Source organism: Lepisma saccharinum, chromosome 15 (assembly GCF_977018435.1).
Source record: "Lepisma saccharinum chromosome 15, izLepSacc3.1, whole genome shotgun sequence".
Classification (NCBI taxonomy): Eukaryota; Metazoa; Arthropoda; class Insecta; order Zygentoma; family Lepismatidae; genus Lepisma; species Lepisma saccharinum.
In genome coordinates, this window is record NC_139243.1 from 10,344,948 (window position 1) to 10,359,217 (window position 14,270).

The 14,270-nt window shown below is 37.0% G+C and overlaps 1 protein-coding gene across 1 annotated transcript in view; it reads left to right on the forward strand.

Annotated features, from left to right (window-relative positions):
- Window positions 1-368: 368 nt before the first annotated feature.
- Window positions 369-14,270, forward strand: part of LOC145999577 (fatty acid synthase-like) — a 138,624-nt gene continuing 124,722 nt past the window's right edge. Inside the window, exon 1 of the mRNA XM_083136602.1 lies at window positions 369-431. The gene's annotated coding sequence lies outside the window, so the exon portion shown is untranslated. The remainder of the gene's footprint in view (window positions 432-14,270) is intronic.

Below are 14,270 nucleotides of genomic sequence, written 5' to 3' on the forward strand. Positions count from 1 at the left end.
TTTACCTCCAAAAATGCCTAATTGGACTGTACTAAGAGTAGAATATGCTTTCCAGAGATCTTCACTTGGGACGACCCATGTGGTATCCGTTCTGTGCTCATTGCATAGAGGCAAACGCTACTTGGTTCGTCCCCATCTTTAAATTCTGAGTTTGAGAGGAACGACAATATTAATCTTCCGTTGTGCTGAACGAGTTACAGTCAGAATTTTATCGGAAGAAGTAGGGAGGCACTTCTTGAACTTGTTTTTAACTTTCACCATCACAACTTCCGGAATTCTCCTTTCTTTTTTTTTTCTTTCCCTGGAACCATGTATCCGATCTCTATATTCCCTAGTGTAGAGAGATTGAATGGATAAGTCGGGTGTGTTCTTAATCTTTATGCAACAAAATATGCCTGGGAAGTGTTCGGTGCTGTAAGGAAAGTGAAGTGGTGAGTGTTTTTATCTTCTTTACCGTGTGACCTTGAAATGCTAGGTTTGTGCAGGGCTCGAAATTGAAATTTTCAGGAAACTGAACGCTTTACCATCGTTAAAATGTTCATTGTGTTGCTTTTATTTCTTTTTTCTTTTGTCTCTGACTATTACAGCGTCTAGAGGAACAACTAGTGAAATGGAGCCCTGTATAAGAATTAATAATAGTTAATATTAAAATATCTACATAACCATCAAATAATATACAGACACATGGAAACGAACGTTCTGGAATTTTCTTTCATTTTAAAAATTTAAACTGATTCAAATCGTGAATAGTAGTAAGCTCGCCCAAACGTGTCCTCAATGCTTTGTCTTAATAATGCTTATCAAAATAATCAATTTGCGTAAGTGAGATATGTTTCCATTTTGTTATTTTGCGCATGATCAAGGTCAACCTATGTCTGCTCATCTTAATATCAGAAATATAAAAAGCAGAATTGTTTTATTTGAGTTTTGAATTTGGATGCCCAGCCAAAATCATATCGTTAGGATAATCAGGGAAATTATAAAATATGGAAATATGAATGGAAAATTACGGACCATGAAAAGAGAGCCCAAATGTAGGAGGATATCTCTGTCAAAACAATCGAATATACAAGACACGATAAATAATAATAATTAACAAATAAAAAGTACAAGAGAAGTCACAAAAGATGAAGGCAACATACCCATACAGCACAACATGGTTTCAGATATGTTACGGATACGTAACTCGTGAAACATTGTAACATTGCAGCAACATTGCGAAACATTACTGTGATGTTTCAGGTATGTTTCAGCAATGTAAAAATGTCCGAGAATCTAACATAACATTCGTAATGTTACAGAAACATGGCAGTGCAACATTACAGAAACGTGTCAATGTAACATTTGCAGAAACATGTCAGGAGAACATTGCAGATACATTTCCGTAAGGTTTTGTGATATTTCAGTTACATTACGGTGATATTATTTCACATTATTCCCATACAGCACAACATGGTTTCAGATATATTACGGATACGTAACTCGTGAAACATTGTAACATTCCGAAACATTAGTGATGTTTCAGCAATGTAAAAATGTCCGCGAATATAACATGACATTCGTAATGTTACAGAAACATGTCAGTGTAACATTACTGATACATTTCCGTAAGGTTTTGTGATATTTCAGCTATATTAAAGTGATATTATTTTACATTACGGTTATATTGAATGGAATCAGTACTGTATTCATGAGTGGCATATAGACCCCATCCTCTCCTAGGGTAAGCTTATAGAAATGCTGTAATATGTAATATTAAAGAGAATTAACATTTTAGTTCACACTGAAAAATAAAATGTGAAATATGTAGAAATATGAAACTAATCGGAACGGTCCGTTGCCATCTGTGACGAGACGGAACGTAAAGGTTCAAGATATTCACGAAACGGAACCGCCGCTCCAGTCCATTTCGAGGGATGGATTTGAGGAAAAAGAGAAGAAGTTTGCAATAGGAGGCTTCGATTTGAAATAATTCACGTTCGATATTATCTCTTTCTTGGAACACTCCCTTGTTACTGCACATAAAAAGACGAAATACCTATTTTGACAATCTAATAAGAACTCTTTCAATAGATAATTCGAAGATAATGCTTCTGTTAGGGAAATTTCACACCGACGTGACAAGCGACACGTTTCGCGTGTCACTTCAAAAGCGACCACAGGCTTGTACAACGTGTGACGCCACTGCAGTGTGAAACGCAGTTGGTTCGTTCTCAAGCAACAAATCTCCTTTATAGGTGCGAACTGGAGGTTGCTTGAAGTAAAAGATTTTGTGACAATTTTGTCGAAATGCGCCTCCGATATATTCGAAGCGCATGTATTCCTCCTCGTGTAAAAAGGCAAAGTTCCCCGTGCAAAGAGCACCGTTCCATGAAGGCACATTTAGGGGATGCGGGGGCTTCCTCATCGTGTGGCATCGTCTTATCACGATCATTAAACTAGATGTTGGTTATTAAAAATAACAACGAATGTGTTAGATTTCCGTGTATTTCTTAGGCAGAATGAACTCTCTCCCTATTTAACATAAAGTTTTCACCATTCAAAGTCATATTTGGCGTTTCAGGTCTGACGACATTTTCCTCAGCCTTTCTCCTTCATGTTCACGCTTTGTGCACTCTTACTATGTAACGTGCTTCTAGAATAAACAAAAATGAACGCTTTTACAAGCGACTATGAAAATCTCGACCTTCCGTCGGACAAAATGCAGCGTTTATCTCGGGTATTCTCTGACGAAAACTGTATGGGCTACCTGTGTCAAATTACGTAATTTTATCCCTTGGCGCCTTAAGGTCGTCTAGGGCAACGTTTCTCAAAAGCCAGCCCTGGAGTTAATTATACCGGGTCTCGAGAGGTTATCCTGAAGTTTGCGAATTATAGCCCGAGCTGGCAACCAAGGACGTATTTAGGGGGGTGGGTCCAGGGAGTCTGGACCCTCCCGAGAGACTTACTGATTACTAGGGAGACAAATTTATGGTAAATGAAAACTGAGGAGAGCGGTAAATAAAATGTTAGGTCAGCGGTATATACCAGCGGTGGAAAAAAATGGCACACACGTTTTCATTATGAGAGGAAACAACATAAAAAACAGCTATAAATTGATAAACTACTTCATTTTTATTACCCCCACACCCCCTATACGCCTTCATGGCGTGGTGCTATGCACAGGGGAACACTTTACCTTTTTTTTACTTCATTTTTATATACTGTACACATACACAAGTACTTAGCTGTCCAACCAAAAAGAAAACATCAACACAAAATCACTTCATTTCTAAATTGCATTATTCATTGTATGAATTTAAAGGATATCCTTGCTGTTCAACAAATAAAATAATCACTACTGCACATACACAAACACATGTTGAAAATCACATGATGATAAACAAAATTCATTCATGACTGAACACAAATGACACCATTGTTTCCCTTGATGTGCGGGAACAGACTAATCTTATCGCTGCTACAGCTAGCAAGTTCAATGAAACTGGACGTTGAGTAGACATTCGGGGGAAGAAAGGAATGGAGCTTGGCAAGGAGCGAAGTTTTCGAACTGAGATTATGTGCATGGGAAATCCCAATTTGCAGCGTCTTCCTGATGTGATCGAAGATAAAACGTTCTTCAGCTGCAAGTAGTAGGAAACTTTAGGCAAACGTTTCGTTACAAATAGACAGTTTGCGCGCACAGCATCGATTGCCGGTTTTTGCGCGTTTTCTACTTAATTTGATGATATTTCACGGTTATTTCGCTAAAAAACGTTCATTTCGTGGAAAAGCACACATTTCGTATTACTTCGCGAATAAAACTCATGCATATTTCATCATTGGGGGTGTAGTTACGTGCAGAATGTTCATTTTTTTCTTTTCACATTTCGCGATTTCGCGCATCGCGAAAATTCAATGTCCCTACTGATTACTAAAATAAGTTGATGAAAATGTACTTTTCAGAATAATACTGTACTCGATGATAATTTAATTCCCATGAACTTGGAAGGCAAGGGTTATTATATTTATTTATTATTATTATTATTATTATTATATTTGGATCATACTGGTTTGAAGGACAGCCCAAAGAAGATTATGCACACTACTACTAATGATAATATGAAACTTTTCGTCAACTGGATCTAACATCATTTTTAAAATTATTCGATATCGATAAATATTCAATTCTTGATGTATTTGACATTAATTTCCTTGTTTTTATACAAATTTTGGCGATCTTAAGTACACGCAAGGTGGATAATAATTATTTGATGTTCCCTATTCTTATACCATCTTTTTATTAATATTTAATTTAATTATTACTTAATTATTTTAATGTAAATATTCATATTGTTATTATTATTATTATTATTATTATTATTATTATTGAGATACTTGGTTCGGACCCCCCTCCCCCAACCGAAATATACAGGGTGTATCAAAAAGAATCATCCGATTTCAAAAGGCTATATTTAGGAAACCAATGAACATAGAACCTTGCTGTAAATTGTAAAATACATGTTGGAATATAAAGTTTTATTTACATAATGTTTACAATTGCTCTATATGTCTACCTCTGGATGCACAGCATACAACCACACAATAGTGAAATTCATCCCATACTTGAGGGGGCATGGCTGGTGTTATTGCAGTCACTGCTGTTGTTATGTGGTTTCACAGCTCATCCACAGTTCTTAAAGGGAGGGGGGACACATATGTGGGATCTTTCATGAATCCCCCACAAGAAAAAATCACAGATTGTGAGATCTGGCAATCTTGGAGGCCAATGGTGTGAAGCCAAATCGGTAGGCTCCCTACGGCCTATCCATTGTTGAGGAAGCTCATTGTTAAGAAATGAATGAACATCCAGGTGGCAGTGGTGGTGCTCCTTCCTGTTGGAATATGAAAGGCATCAGAGTCTGCTTGTAATTGCGGGAGAAGCCAGTTCTGCATTTCCAGATATGACTGGATAAAGGTGCAAAAGACATTCAGTTTGTCGCCATTTCCCGAAAAAAGGTTTACGGTCTGTACTTTCTATTGTAAGTAAAACTTTATATTCCAACATGTATTTTACAACTTAATGCAAAGTTCTATGTTCATTGGTTCCCTAAATATAGCCTTTTGAAATCGGATGATTCTTTTTGATACACCCTGTATTTCTAGATACGTGCGTGCTGGCAACCATCTGGTAAGATGGCTTTTCGTTTGATGTTCACTAGCGATAAAAGGAAATCCTTTCTTTCCAGTGTTGGTGAGAAATCAAAGTTGCTGAGAGGAGACTGACATCCGTGCAGCTTCCAAATTTGAATTTCCAAATTTTGGGCCTTTCTAGAGGTAGGGTCGGAAGTTTAAGCGGCTTGAAGCCAAAGCATCAACGTAGTTTGCGCAGCAATTTTCATTAACAAATAAATATAATGAAGTGGAAATATTCTGATTAATTGGAATTTTTCGGTGTCCGAAATGAAACAACCAATGAAAATCAGCACTTATTAAATTAAATTTCAGAGGCACATATTTATTAACATGTAAAGTTAAAAATGTAGAAAGTAATTTACGAGTAAAATTGTTGGTATCGGGCAGTGGCGGCAATTATGGGGGCGAGGAGGGCAGTTGCCCCTTCACTTTTCGTCACTTTTGCCCCGCACTATGCTAAACCTTATCTTTGCCCACCAGTTTTGGCACCTTCCCCCCCCCCTCTCCCCCGGTTTTGGAACGCCACTGGTATCGGGGAATCAACTTTTAAGAAATGAAGTTGCCGGGATGTGGGGTCACGAAGGTTGACAGATATTGGTCTAGGAGTAAATTCACGATCTCGCAAGGCGAAGGTTCCTGGTTCGAATCCAGAGATGGGTGATGCAGCTGATTCTTAATCAATTTCGTCCAGTCATCCTTCATTCTAATCGTCACAATTAACCTAAATATGCTAAAAAAAAAAGGGACGCTAAGTAAGACATATCTAGTGACACTAACGTTTTAACCTTTTGAGGACGAGTTCATCTTTATTCCATTCAAATAATCCTTTCCAAAAGCAATCTCAGTCCCAATACTTCAACAGATAAAAATTTCCCGCCAGTTTTCTGTATTTAGAGAAGGAAGTTGTACCTCTTCCTTGTAAGAAAATTTGAAATTAGAATAAAGAAAATACTGTACTTACAATTTACTGTAGTTGAAATGTCCTCTTCCAGTTTTCAGTTTAAACTTCTGTAAGGACAAAAAAAAAAAATCATCCTTGATCTTTACAGTTTGAAAACGTAGAGCTCTTTATAATTAATTTTATGGAACTGTACAGGGCGTCTCAAATATCACCACCCATTTGAATGCAAACACGGACATCTCATTCTTTCTTTTCTTCTTTCTTCCCCCACCTCTCCGATGGCGTAGAGATAACGTCAGAGCTTTGTAATCAAGGTGGAGGTACAAGTGGTTCGGATTGCACTTTAAACTGTAGATCCAGTCCCGATTAGTCTTCCTGTGCATAAAGTGGACTTAAAATCAATACTCAACTCATTCATTCTTCCCCTTCAATTGTCCGTGACAACCTGAACAACACCCTTGCCGGAAAATATATAAGTAGAGGAGTGGATAGACTAATAACACATCTCGGGTAATCACGTCAGTTGTTATCGGTTGCCATGTGCAACTGGGTAACTATAATAGAATCCTAATTGTTTATAAGTTTGTAACAAGATTGAAATATATGGTTCATACATGGTTGGTATAATTTATTAACACAGGATGCTGGTATACTAGAATCATTAGAACTGACGATTACAGACATACACAAGATGTGGCGACAATACATAAAAGGGGGTTGGGACATGTGGGCTCCTCGGTCCCCCGACCTAACTCAAGGTGATTCATCAAATCCAAGGTTTACGAACGGAAGGCCAACGACCTATTGGAATCACTAATCGTCGCATGTGCAGCAGCAACTTTGTTGCAACGTACATAACGCCACAAAGGAACGAGTGCACATTTGGACATGGGTTGAGGCCACGTGGAGTTACACTTGACTGCAGTAGATGTAATTAGTTCATTCATTGACACATGAGTATGCGCTCATGTGCAGAATTACTCAATAAAGAAAATGACCCATAAACAAAACAAATTGCAAAATTAAAACAATGTATTCTGCTTCTCAATACTTTTACTATACTGAGCACTGTCTTGATAGTATCGTAGACTTCTTTTGCGAACTTCCGAGCCATGTATACAAACCAAGCAATACGATTTTAGGTGGATTCTCTTAATAAATATCATTACCATTCTTTTCGTAACATGCTTTCTGGAAGACTAGTATGTTAATTGGTGCCTTAAAAGCGATGAACTTTAATAATTATGCCCGTAAGGAATATGCAACATGACATGTTCTAATCTAAAGTATGTGAAGGTTACATAACCAACTAGTTCGTTCCGTTTCGGTGAGAGGATGCAAGCATTAAACAAACATATGCACGTGAAACAAACATATGTACAGGTGAGAGTACGTCAACTTTACAATGTTCTTTCGTTCTTTATTCGCATCAAACAAACAATAGACTAGCCAGCATCGCACAAATATTTAATTTCCAGGAGAAAGTTATTAATTAGGCTTGCCGGCTTTGAATGCCTTGCAACATACGGGCCACACATTCTTTCAGACTATTTTCACAACTGATAATTACTCATTTATTGTTCGCGTGCACGATAGGCCAAATGAGGAATGGGTTAAAAATAACCTAAAGGAAAGTTGCAAACGTGTCGGTGTTTTTTGTTGTTTCGCCAACGGCCTATTAAATGGCTCAAACTGGAAAAGGTTATTTTCAGATTCTCTGATTTCGAATCTGAACAAAACAATAAAAATAGTAGAGGGTGACCCTTTCCGAAGACACCCAAATGTCACGTGGTACACCCTGAACTGCCTTTTTCAGAGTAGCGAAGCTATGGCGCCTGGACCTGCAGCCAGGATAATCATCTGTGCGGCTATTGTTGTGTCGTCCCTATATGTTTGTGATTGTCCGTTCATGCATCACCATTCATCCTTATATTCGCGATTAACCAAAAGTAGCAGAAAAAACGTAGTCATAAACTAAATCCATTTGACCCCTATCAAGTTGCAACGTCCCCCTGTTGTACACCAGGCGTCAGAAAGTTAGTCCGCTACTCCTTTAGTCGGGAACATGAGAATCTTTGCAAATCATCAGGACTTGCTGGGTAGAAAAGAAACACAACACAGTATTCGAAGTTAAACGCAGTTTTATAATCACTTATATTTCCTATCGTAAGTGGACTTACAAGCAAGGTACAGATTTGCTTACGTTACAATTCTATAGCATATTAAATCACATCACAATCACTAAACACACTTGCATATAGAATTAACGTTGGACAAGACAAACGTAAATACACGAAAGTGTCTGTACTTAATTATTATTTCCGAGTATAGCCAGAATGAAACGAAAATAATTACCAATTACACTATTTGGGCATTCCATTAACCGTTACCACGTTTTTGTTGATTTCTCACCTTCACCTGTTTTCTAACTGAGTCTGTCGTCAGGTGAAAAACATTCAGGTGGGTTCACTTCCACTGCTGAGATGAGAAAGTGACGTCAACACGAACAGATTGTGACGTATTTCTAAACATATACACAAGTTCAAACCACAACTGTATCAATCTAACTATAGTTGTCTGTGACAACTTGCACATTATTTGAAGTAACAAACATTTAAAAAGTCTTAACTTTTTACAAATATAAAACCTTAAACGCTCAGGTTCGTTACAAAGTAGGTTATAACTTAATAAAACCAAAGTATGGAAAAGTAAATTCCTGCTGTTACTTCAGTTGTACATTTTTTTTTCAATTCGAAAGCCAGATATTAAATTTTCATACTAATATAGAATATCATCGTGGATCTTCCTACACCGATAGTAATTTTTGTAAAAACTACTACCTGTGTAAAAGTTCTCAGATTTCATTTTCTGGGTCTTACTTATCGCACACCGCCTCCCCGATGGCGCAGTGGTAGCGTCGTCGCCTTGTAATCAAGGTGTCCCGGGTTCGATACCCGGTGGTGGCACATAGTGGTTCGGATCCCACTTTAAACTGTAGGTCAAGTCCCGATTAGCCTTTCTGTGCAGTTTCAACTCAGTTATCGCACACCGCATTGGGTACCTTCGTCTACTGATGCCAGTGCGTATTTCTTTCGTTAGTAGATTAGCCATGTTAGGTTTAGGGCGATAAATACACTGAAATTTTTCGGGGCTTGACCAAGCAGGTATTATTTGTATGCTAAGAGGTCTGAACCTAACATGCCTAACCAGTGGCGGCGATTGGGTTCCAAAAGCGGGGTGTGGGGGCAAGGTGTCAAAACGGGGGGGGGGCAAAGACAGTATATTTCCCTTTGTAGATAAGGTTTAGCATAGTGCGTGGGCAAAAATGGCGAAAAGTGGGGGGGGGGCTAATTGCCACCACTGTGTCTAACCTAACAACGAGAACATTTATCGTGACGTCAGTAGATGAAGGTGTTCGATACGGTGTGCGATAAGTAGGTAAGGTTTAGGATAGTGCGGGGACAAAAGGGGCAAAAACCGGGCGGAGCAACTGGCCCCCTCGCCCCCCCCCCCAATCGCCGCCACTTGACTGGGACCCCTTCATTTTGCTCTTGTTTTGTTTTCATCAATTCACGGCGATAAACGAAAGGGAAATACAGTTTGACTGCAGTTCAGAGCTTGTGTTGTGAATTTCGAAAACCTGTTATTTAACAATGATTACCAGAGTCGTGGAGATCTATCACGTAATTGGGAATTCGTGAAGTACCTGCTTAATATTCAATCCGCTCTTCATGCAAACGCGCAATTTTTATTTCACTTTAAGCTTAAGTTATTCCTGAAAGCCATACTGGGCTTCCAACCGGTGTGTTTCGCCTACGTCACAAACCGTTTCATTGTGGCTTCGAGCAGCCATGACGGAATTCATGCGGACGGGCGGGAGATTTGAACTTTGTTTAAGATTGTTCACTATTCGGTTGTTCAAACAGGAGTTCACGTTATTTCACATTATTTCTTTTCACAAACAAAATTGGCCCGTACATGACGGTTGTGCGAATCCTGATGTCAGTGTACGAGTTTGGGTTTTCTTAGCATGTAAACATACTGTTTCTAAATTACGTCTAAATGTATTGAATAAGATTTAATGACTATTTTATAACTAGACCTAGGATTTTAGGTTTTTAACCTATTTTTTCCTTTACAGGTATGTAAGAAATTATAAGTTATATCAGCGTTTCGTTAAAAACCGCAACAACTGATGAGGTTTTATAGTGCCTAAAAAAAACTATTTTGCCTGTTAGAACCTATTTTAGGTTTATGCATCTTTTTAGGTTTTCATATATTTTTAAAGGTTTTACAGGATTTTTATGTTACACAGAGGCATTTGCTTTGATTGGTCATGAAAAAATTCAATGACGAACGTGTTTGAAACGTACTCTCTGTCGATTTCCCTTCCTCCAAGTCCATGGTGATTTTTCAAAGCTCTAAACAAAACAAAATGCCTGGTGCCACTGTTACCTGTATAATCGAAAGCGGTCTGATGTGTGTGGTCTTGCTCACTTTTGCGTCACTTGGGTGCTTTGTGGCATTCACGCCTTGCAAACTAACATTTCAGCATTGAAGTTTGCACCACTGACTATGTTTTTGTTGAAAGATTATTTTCAACAAATAAGATGATCCTCACAGACAAAATTGCGGAGTTTGACTGTGAATAACATGAAAAAAAATTGTTGCCTATACGGCGAAAAGTGGATTTTAATAGCAAATTCCCAATGGAAAGTTCTGCCATCGCCGTAGGGTTAGGCAACACACATAACGTTATGCAAGGTAGTACGTATTTCAGGATATAGGTGTCCCATTTTCATTGCCGGTGACTATACCGAATCAGCATTTTTCAGGAATTTTGAACTCTCGTATTTTAAGTTTTTTTTTAACCTACTTCAAGAATTTTAGAACCTATTTTAGAGTTTTTGGAACCTATTTTAGGACTTTAGAGCCTTTTTAGGAACGTAAAAGCTCACTATTTAGAACCTAAAAATCCCAGATGTAGTTATAACGAGTGTTCTAACCTCATTACAATAGTTTAGTTTACTGACTGGTAACATAAAATGTGAATCTACTTCCCAAAATGAAATCGCTAATTCGCCACTGAGTGAGCACGCTCCCCTAAAACAAAAAGCTCAATTAGCACAGTGCTGACTACTAAAAAGTATACGACCCCACTACTTTCCAAATTCATAGGCACGCCGCTGACAAAAACTCAGTTTAAATCTTGCATATCACTGAGCATAGCAGCAGGATATGTGTCGAATGAGCTGAGAGAAACTCAAAAGCTTTAAGGAAGTAATATGGTGCAAGAAGATACACATATTTAGGTCGAGTGCTTAAAGAAATAACGCTTGTAGTTTGTTTGGCAAAGCGTTGAGTCGTTGCTTCCTGGCTCTAACGTAAACCCTTCTGCAAGAACCTAACATTTATGTAACATATAGTTTTTTGTTGGCGGCAATAACCGTACCATCTGGAGATATGCTCCAAGTGAAATAATTCTGCCAAATGTTGCTGTATATGATTTGAACAAATATTTTATTTTGTGAAGTTTGTTATTGAATAGGAAATTGATACTACAGAGCAGTGCTTCTTTACTTTTATGAGACCGCGGCCCGGAAAATTCCTCTTTTCTTAAGTCGATGTCCCAATCCCAAGAATTTACTTGTAAAAGCCTTTAAATTTTTTTAACCTTAATGTAAACCCTTGAAATTAAATATTAAATAAATTATAGATATGTATACACACAAACGTACACACACACACACATGTGTGTGTGTGTTTGTGTTTATATATATATATATATATATATATATATATATATATATAATTTCGCATTGGGAATTCTTTGGAAACTTTATTCACAAACCTATACTTTGTAGGTGTAGGCGGCGTCCTACTGTTAGATGTTATCGTAAAATTTCCAACATTCTACCGTGTTAATTTATAAGAACGGAACATAACAGTTTAATTTGGAATATTTCTTCAGTTCAGTACCATAAATATATTTTTTTAAATGTGAGCCATTAAACTATATAAAATAGGTTAACTATGTAATTGCCGTTAATACTGATAAAACGGCCATGGTCATATTTTAATACTTCCATACATTGTTAGAATTTACCGTAAAATTAACCGTATTTTACCGTTAAAAATTTAACAACCTGCCTGTTAATTTATTAAAACGGTACGCAACCGTTTTTATTTCAATTTCAATATTTCATCATGCATAAATATAATTAAATAATGATTACACCTGCTTATAATTACTATAAATTGGTTAAAACTGAATCACTCAGAATTAATTAATTAGGGCAAGTATGTGATAGCCGTTTACTTTAAAAACGGTCATTTTTTAACTGTATTTGGATGACAGCGAAAATTGACGGCCTTAGACCGTCATGGATTCTAAGAGTGCGTGTGGGGTGAAGAACGCACTAAAAAAACAAAAAAACAACAACAACAACAACTGCCAGTCTATCGTCACCCAAAACGATTTCATGTTGGAATCGTTACAGTAAACGTGTTTTCATGTATATTTTGTTTATTTGGTTCTTTTTACTATTAAGTATTACTGCAAACCAAAAGAAAAAAATAATTTCGGTTTGGCAGCAATGAATTTTCTTGACAACAAAGCTTCTAAAATATTTTGTACAGGACTTAGTATTTTCAATAATGCTCCCTCATTTCTTTCCCCAAATTTTATATTTTTCAAATTCATTCCTTACGGAGAAAAAATAATAAAGAGCATAAGGAATAAAATAACTAAGGAGGACCGACCCATCGTTGGAAATTAGTGTGTTTAAAATATCCATTAACATGTAAAATTAGCACAGTTATGTTCCAGATCGACATGTTCTCTTAATTAATTCCGTAAGCAATCAATTTTATTGTTGCAGGTTGTAGAAATTTTATGGAAAAAGATATGCTACTTGTTTTATGCATATTCATACTCTATCACAGACAGGCTGAAGAAATTACACTGAGTATGTTCCTCTTCCTCATGTTTGTGTTTATGTCGGAAATGTGCTCTCGATTTCTGCATTGGAATGCGTTAAAAGTAGTTTTAATAGTCTTAGCATACCCTCTGCAATAGAAATAGCCTGCTGCACACCTGCTGCAGATGAGAAGGGGGACTGAAGGGGCTACAGACCCCTCTGAAATTAAAAAAATTCAAATAAAAGCACTAAAAATTCAGGAAAAACTAGTGGTAAATGTAAGCACCATAAAATGACCACCAGATACCATTTTTGAGAACGGAATATTTTGAATATACGAAATATTTTATTGTGTATGCTGCCCACTAGAAAGCAGCCAGGGGTGCCAACTTTTGAAAAACATTGTGTTCTTATGAGTTAAAAAAGTCTCAAAATTCTTCCATCCATGTATCATGATATTAACGCACACCATCACTATTTTAAATTTTCTATTTACTGATTTCAATATGCAAATATATAGCAATACAAAATAAGAAATATAATAATAATAACACGACAAATTGTTGGGTGCAGTATTGTGTCACTGAAAGCATCCACGTATACAATTCCAGCCCCTGGCAGTGACCCTGCGTGAACGGTACAGCCGACTTCGAATACATTTTTTGTAACAAAATATTCATAAACTTTATTTCAGACTAGAGTTGCAAAAAAGCCGGCTTTTTTTGAATGGGTGTTTTTTTTTTCGATAAAAAGCCTGCTTTTCGAAAAAAAAACCGGAAATTTTGGCGTTTTACCAATTACAGCTAACCTATTTCACTTGAACTTACTGTTATGAGTTTACAGGTTTGTAATGACATATTTTACAACTAGCTACAAAAATGTACATGATGTAGCAGCCAAGAAACAGACAGATATTCGCCAATCTCAGTGGACACATGTTGCTTAGTGGTTCAGATACAATTTTAACCCTAGCTTACCGAGGTTGAGGGCCACCTCTATTTTTTAGATTTTTCAACTGTTTGAAAATACATTACATTGTTCCTTAGGATGTTCGCAATATTTCTGTATTACTTTTGTTCATAAAAACATAAATGTAATGTAATTAGGAGACAAAATGCACTTGGTTGGCATATCAGGCGCCATCTTTGAAAGCATCTCATTTGAGATACTTATGCCAGTGGCAGTGCACCTATGTTAATTATGGTAATTACTAATTATAATATTTAATAAACAACTGCACTTCTAGAAACAAAAAAGCATTAAAAAGGAATATA